Source organism: Ascaphus truei, chromosome 5 (genome assembly GCF_040206685.1).
Source record: "Ascaphus truei isolate aAscTru1 chromosome 5, aAscTru1.hap1, whole genome shotgun sequence".
Classification (NCBI taxonomy): Eukaryota; Metazoa; Chordata; class Amphibia; order Anura; family Ascaphidae; genus Ascaphus; species Ascaphus truei.
Window position 1 is genome coordinate 278,111,276 of NC_134487.1, and position 7,580 is coordinate 278,118,855.

Here is a 7,580-nt window from a genome sequence, read left to right on the forward strand (position 1 = left end):
TGGGAACTGTGCCACCTTTACGTATGACCAAACTAACGTCAGGGGTAGGCTACGCCCCCAGTGTACACTGCTGCATGCGCGCCTGGCGGGTTGGCGGCGCATGCACGTGTGAAAGCCGCGATCTGCGGCCTCTGGTTGAGCTTTCAGTGAGGGTCCAGGAGATCCGATGGGGGGGGGGGGGGAGGGGTGCAACGGGGGCACGGCCAGGACGTCACATGGCTGGTTCACCCTCATTGGCTGAACCGACCACCGTGATGTGGCCAGCGCCACGTCGCCACAAGAAAACACACAAATCTTGTCGGCAGAAAATCTGGTTGCGCATCGCGATTGCTACGTGCGCAGGCAGCTACTAGGACCCATTGAGGGGCGGAACTTGTTCCTGCAGCGCACACCGTAGCAAACACAGCAGTAGACACTGGGGCCGAGGCCTTATTCCCTACTTTAATGTATTTCTGTGGATATTCTTTCTTAAGGGGAACGACCATTATACGTAACACAATGCCCTTTCCGGATGAAAACGGAACTTACCGCAACGCCTTAGACCCCTCACCATAGAGTGAAAAAAACTGGTGCTGCAGAACGAGATTCTTCCTGTTCTGCAGTACGTGTTCCGCTTCATCTGGGGTGCCAAGATGGAAAGAGGCACTCAAGGGGGGTAAAGGAATTTCTGAGGTCCCTACTATGCTGCGTGCTTTCTTTGCAAGCAACTGTGTGCGAATCACCCTGAGAGACAAGGACTCTTCTGGCTACTCCATGTCCCGCTTCCTACTCCTGCCTCTCTGGAGAGCACTGGGGTGGGACAAGTGGGACAGCTCCATCCCTTACAACGGACACATGCCCTGGTACTCCAAGGACGTGAGGAAGTTCGTGAGGCAGAACAAACTGGAGGGAGCAAAAACAGATCTGTGGAAGCCCAAGGTCATTTACAAAATGATCTGGGCAAAGGTCGTTATAGAGTCAGTCCCAGGACTCCACCCCAACACTTTTGACTCCCCGTGAGTGCCGACAAGTACGAAAGCAGACTTAGCCTCGTGAGGCACTGCCCCAGGCGCAACCCAGTAGAGGAAACTGTTGTTCACCTCTTCTGGGTCTGCCCCTTTGCACGGGCCTTGATGCGAGCTCTGGACTCTGATCTAATGGACTGAATACTGAGGAAGTACATAACGTACCATGGACTTTTTTCGGGAACTTGGTTATACCTTGACGTTGGTATGCAGGCTTATGACGCTTTGGCCAAAGGGTTTAACTAAATAACCAAGAAAATATTATTATTGAAGTATTTAACTTTATACTCATTTCCATATATGTTTTGTCAATTGGATGTAGCATTGGGCTCCCCTGTCTTTTGTTATATGTATATATATGTATCTGTACCGTGTTAGCCGAGCTTAATAATCAAAAACGAATAGACGATACCGTTCTTTGGCTAATTTTGTCCATAAGATGAACGATCTGAAGGTGGCCATACTCAGAGGTAATCTTAGAACACTGAAAGAGAGACGGTTGCATAAATACAAATTTATGCAACTGTTCTGGACACTTTGCAGTGGCCTAAACGGAGATCGCAGCTTCATGAGTCACTACTCTGAAACAAGATAACTATCTTCCCATGAGTGCTAAAGTCCATGTCTATACATACTGCGCTATATGAATGCACACACAGCTGTCTCTTACACATACATATGTACAATGTATTTCTATCCCTATATACCAATAGGGACCACATAGTATTTACACACATTAATAGTAATGCAACACCCTCTTACATTTCTACACCTACCCACACCATTGGTATACACTCCCACAAACACCTTTTGTAAAGCTCTGTATACACTGTGGGCACTTTATAAATTAATATTTACACACATACATACACACACACACATACTTACATCCCTAACATTCAGAGACCATTTTACACCTTAAGTCATAAATCGCAAACTGCACAGGGGGAGGGATAGGCTTCAGTCAGATACATTCCAAGATGCACTGTTTTTAAGTAAAACCCTTTCTTGCTTTATCCATTGTAACATCGCCGGAAGAAGAGATCAGTGTATCTCGAAAGCTCGCACAAATAAAAGCATTTAGATAGCCACAGAACGGTATCATCTATTCATTTTTGATTTTATATATATATATATATTTTTTTATTTTTTTTTGCACTTCATATATGCTATTGATTATCATACTTAACTTGGACTTTTAAATATCCATATGTTATTAAATGACAATGTTTCTCAACCAGGATTCTGTCATCTAAGGGTAACTGAACTGAAGGGTTCCCAATTTGAGGACAGTACTAGAAAATTTCGTAGTAAGTAATTCTGTCTTTAATGTTTTGTTTTCATCCGTTATAGTGAAAGTTTAGCTGAAATATTGGTACATGGGTGCAGCTGGATCATATAATGATGGTTCTCGGTGGATACAGAGGTGGAGCAACATTGTATTATGACATACACCCTGCGTGTTATACATCACTGGGCCAGATGCAGTCTCTCGACTTCCTCAGGATTTGTCCCTGAGCCTCAGAAGAGCAGGAATGGACCAGAATCGTCAGTAGAAGTCAAACATACCAAAATTAGCAAAACAATAATGATTTAACAAACTATTTTCCTAAAACCCGGCCGCATTCACATCACAGCTGACGGCTCTCTTCTCTCTCCCTCCCCCCCCGCCCCTCCTGCTCCTCGTCCCATCCCAATTAGAGCATTTTTGAGGTTTCTCTCCACTTGGCATGCAGATCCTTCTGATTAGCCGCAAATTAATTTCTGGAACTGTTAGAAAATCTCGCGGAGACCCAGAAAACCACATAACTCACAGCAAAACTCATCCTGTTCTTATTGTGCTCTGGAACTCACTGTGGGAAAGAGAAACCAGAAAGAATGCGTTGAAAGAATTTTCCAAAATACTCTCATATCTTCCAATAACAGAACATATAAAGTGCTGAACATTCTTGGATGTCCCCCTCCCCCCCACCCCCCCCCCCTTGCTATTGTATTGTGTGGTGGGAATGGAGAATGTTACCCAGATGTTTCTGCCCCTACTGTGTCACTGCAGCTTTTGAAATATAAAGCATGTCTAATGTCAAGGTGTTTCTTCTACGCCAGGGGTTGCCAACTCCAGTCCTCAAGGGCCACCAACAGATCAGGTTTTCAGGACATCCCTGCTTCAGCACAGGTGGCTCATTAAACTGAAGCAGGGATATCCTGAAAACCTGTCCTGTTGGTGGCCCTTGTGGGCTGGAGTTGCCCACCCTTGATATAGAGCATGCCCAGATGTTTAAATCCCCGGTACTCTCCTGGTAACATTTTCCATAGATTGTAATGCCGTTTTATTGACCAGCACTCAGTAGCAACTCAAAACAGCAGAGGTCACTGCAGATGTGTGTTAACACTCAGGCCCAGATCCACAAAAAGGTGCTAAGCTTGAGCACGCCTTTACTCCTATTCCTATCAGTGGGAGCCCCCTTTTGTGAATCTGGGCCTTAGGGGGCTATGTGTAAAGAATCATTTGTTGTCAACATATTAAAAGAGTATGTCATTCATGGCGTGACGTTTGGCACACGGTTTCTTAGTCTGCGTATGGTGTGCGTCGTTCATACATATAAATGCATTAGGAAGTGTTTGCTACTACTTGTATTTGTCTTTTATGCCAAGAAAAAGTTTACAGGAAATGTTGATGCATTTCTAGCGCTTGCAAGTTATTTTCATTGTGTGTGTGTTATGTGTTATGTTATATATATATAGACAGACAGACAGACAGACAGGTAGATAGATAGATAGCATTGGTATTTGTGCACCACCGACAACTTCTAAGCTCCGCCTCTAACTCCACCGCCTAGTGTAAATATTTTCTTAGTGGAAACCACAGTTGACGCAAATGCCACGCAACCCATCAAAACCGGTTTTGTACACGGGCGCGCCAAGTTGCACAAATTTGTTACTCTTGTGCACGTCACAGTAATTGCTTTTAGCGATGCATTATGCACCCTGAACCTGCGCACGTTTCCATTTTTCTATGCCACTGCTTTGTTGATGATGTAGTAATCCCTGATTCTTCAATCACTTTAATACTAATAGTTGCCGCTTGCTTTTTTTTTATAGGATAGAAACAGGATTCTCCCATTAATCCCATTCATTTCAGACACTAACCTCCGTAGGTGCTGCTGGTATCTCTTTGGAGTTTAAATGTTATGATGTCACAGCTTCCTATTGGCTTGCGGGACATTTAAGCCGCCATTTTGTTGTGCACACAAGTTTCCTGGCTGCAGAGATACTGGCAATGCTACGGAGGTATGTATGTCTGGAAGAAAGGGGTCCCTGGAGCTTAAATGAAAGCGGTTTATTTCCTGGAGACCCCTGCTTCATTCCTGTAACAACAACATAAAAGCTGTAGCTGCTTTAAATCAAGGCGTGCTACTTGAAAGTTTCTATGCCTTATGTCTCACAAGACCCTATAACACCCCCCCTCCCCATACCCCCCATCTTTGTTTCGGTATGGACTATGCCGGGTATTTCTTCCTCTCTATCCAATGCTATCATGTAGAATACAGAAAACTCTGTTATTTCAATTACTTATCTCGTCATTGTAGAGGTAAAATTCATTTTTTGGCAAAAACTCACTAAATGCACTTCCTGACTTGGAATTTCTTTATTTCTGTTGGAAAACGAATTAATTGCCTATTTAGTCATAGTTCAGAGTTACCAAAAACATAAAACTCATTAGGTATGATTTTGAAATAATGTCAGAAAGAACATTTAATCGCCTTTTCAAAGAGTGTAGTTAATGACTTTTACCTCTGCGACGAGGTATTGTATTTAATGCAGAACATAATGAAACGATCCTGTAGCACAGGGGAGCGCAATCTTCCTTACCTTGGTATCCGGCGTCGGGACGTCATGACGTCACGTTGCCATAGCAACATGACATCAAATGACGCCACGTTGCCATGGCGATGCGTCTCCAGAGGCCGGCTGAACCACGGTAAGTAAAGTTTACAGAAGCCTTCGCCGCTTCCCCAGCACTTAATTTAAGTGCCTTCGGGAAGCACGCGGGGCCTCTGAAAACCCCGCACCCCCCAGCAGTTAATCTCGTGCCCCCCCTGGGGAGCGCACCCCCCCACGTTGCGCACCGCTGCTGAAGCACATGGGATACAGATAAACAAGTACAGATGGATTTTGCTGGTAAATTCCATTATATAAAGTGCAGTCACCATGTTAAAATGTATATATCTTTTTTCTAGTTCCGGGCTACAGATTATAAAGTGTGTATACAGTGACCAAGCTGTGATGTTCCTCACAGTATAGTACCATCAGCTTTTTTTTTTTGTACTTGCAAATTCCACTTTCTTGTTAACAGAAAAATACCTTTATTTTACAAAGCCCCCTTACAATTTTTACAGCATAAATATTGCTTAAATCTTTCTAAAATACAGCCCAAAGAGCTTTACCCCGAGGTGTAATAAATGTTCATCTTTAAACAGGTACCACTTACAGTATTTTATTAAGTAAACGTGACCAATAGCATAATAATAATAATAATAATAATAATATTTGTTGCGTATATGGCGCTGACAGAGTACACAGTGCTGTACATAGAAAGTTATCTTCCCGGATACCTCTTTAAAACCTGTTTATCTCCAGAACCGAGCATTGAATTTTTAAAATAAAACCACGGTTGGAAAGGCCAAGAAGATTCCCCTTAAAGTAAGTAAATAAAATAATATGCAATAAATGACCCTCCGCACTGAATGCTGCAGGAATGTCTGTGTGTGTCTTTCTCTGATGTTTCTCCCGCCTTGTCTCAGACAGCAGGGGGCAGATGTAACACTGCGCTCACCTCGCTGTGTTTGCTGCACAGGCAGCATTGGGTGCCCACGCAGAGCCTGTCACATGAAAAACAAGACAGACACTGAGTGACCGATATGAGAAAAAAGGCACAGTCCCTAGGAGAGTCTCACAGAGATACAGTGGCTGTATCAAACTATATGTGAAGGACACAAATGCCAATATTCAGTGGGAGTTACATTTTCCCTGCATCTATCGTTGTATCTAAAGCCCTCCCACCGAAAACCTTTCTCACTCACTGCCCCGCACCTCTGGAATCTCCTCGCCTCAATAGTCGACTCTCCACCTTTAAGGCCCATCTTAAAACACACCTCTTTAACAAAGTACTGTATATGGGTAGCTCCGTGGCTGATACTATACATCAGATATGCACTGACCGTGGCCCCCTGCAGACGCACTTACCAGAACACCATCCTAATGTCTCTGTAAGTTCTCCCCAATTACCACATAGATTGTAAGCTCTTCGGGGCAGGGACTCCTTTTCCTATTGTTACTTTTATGTCTCAAACGCTTATTCCCATGATGTGTTATATTATCATGTCCCGTGTATTACAGGCATACCCCGGTTTAAGGACACTCACTTTAAGTACACTCGCGAGTAAGTACATATCGCTCAACAGGAAAACGGCAGCTCACGCATGCGCCTGTCAGCACGTCCTGAACAGCAATACCGGCTCCCTACCTGTACCGAAGCAGTGCGCAAGCGGGGAGACTATAGAGCCTGTTACACATGCGTTATTTACATTAGTTATGCACGTATATGACTATTGCAGTACAGAACATGCATCGATAAGTGGGAAAAGGGTAGTGCTTCACTTTAAGTACATTTTCACTTTACATACATGCTCCGGTCCCATTGCGTACGTTAATGCGGGGTATGCCTGTACTGCTGTGAAGGGCTGTATACATGGATGGCACTATATAAATACTTACAGGTAGTCCCCGTTATCCGTTTCACTTTACAACGAATGGCATATCCAACGCTTTACAATGCAACCCTATGGGCCGTTTTTCGACACCAGAATGCGTTATCCAACGCTCACCGCCACTGATTAACATGGGACTCACTTTACAACGGTGTCACTATCCAACGCTACTTCCAGAACGGATTCCGTTGGATAACCGAGGACTAACTGTACATCTATTTATCTAGCTATCTGCTTATCTATTTATCTAGCTATCTATCTATCTGGGACGATTCACTGTAAGAATCCAGAGAGAGTGTGTGATAAAGATGATTAGCTGTTACCACAGTGCAACATAACAATGGCGACAAGGACTTCAGAGCCTGTTGTACATCCACCAGAACCCTTCCTGCATCACGCTGGAGAGCCCCCACATCCTTGGCATCGCTGAACTTTTCACTATATGCCTACTAACGGTTTGGCCGCAGGGGACCCCATGTGAATGGAAACGAGCACTACTGCGGCACTTAGGTTGAGGAATTTAGCATCTTTCCTACACATGGTGATGGCTCATCAATTACAGGCAGTCCTCGGTTATCCAACACAATGCGTTACTCAAAATGGCGTTGTAAAGCGAAACACGTTTTCCCATAGGAACACTGTTTAAATGAAAGGTTCCGATCCTGAAGGCATTTTTAACACTAAAATACACCAAATATTTTACGCAGACAATAAGATATGGAGCACACACATAAATTATATGTGTAAATACTGTATTATATATATAATATAACATAATATATTATATAGTGTAATATAATATTATATA

General features: G+C 43.7%; 1 long non-coding RNA gene across 3 annotated transcripts in view; it reads left to right on the top strand.

Moving 5' to 3' along the window:
- Positions 1-3,525, top strand: part of LOC142495999 (uncharacterized) — a 39,201-nt gene extending 35,676 nt beyond the window's left edge. For all 3 annotated transcript variants that reach the window (XR_012801879.1, XR_012801880.1, XR_012801881.1), the window contains one exon: positions 2,358-3,525. This is a non-coding gene — a long non-coding RNA (uncharacterized LOC142495999). The remainder of the gene's footprint in view (positions 1-2,357) is intronic.
- The last annotated feature ends 4,055 nt before the right edge of the window (positions 3,526-7,580 follow it).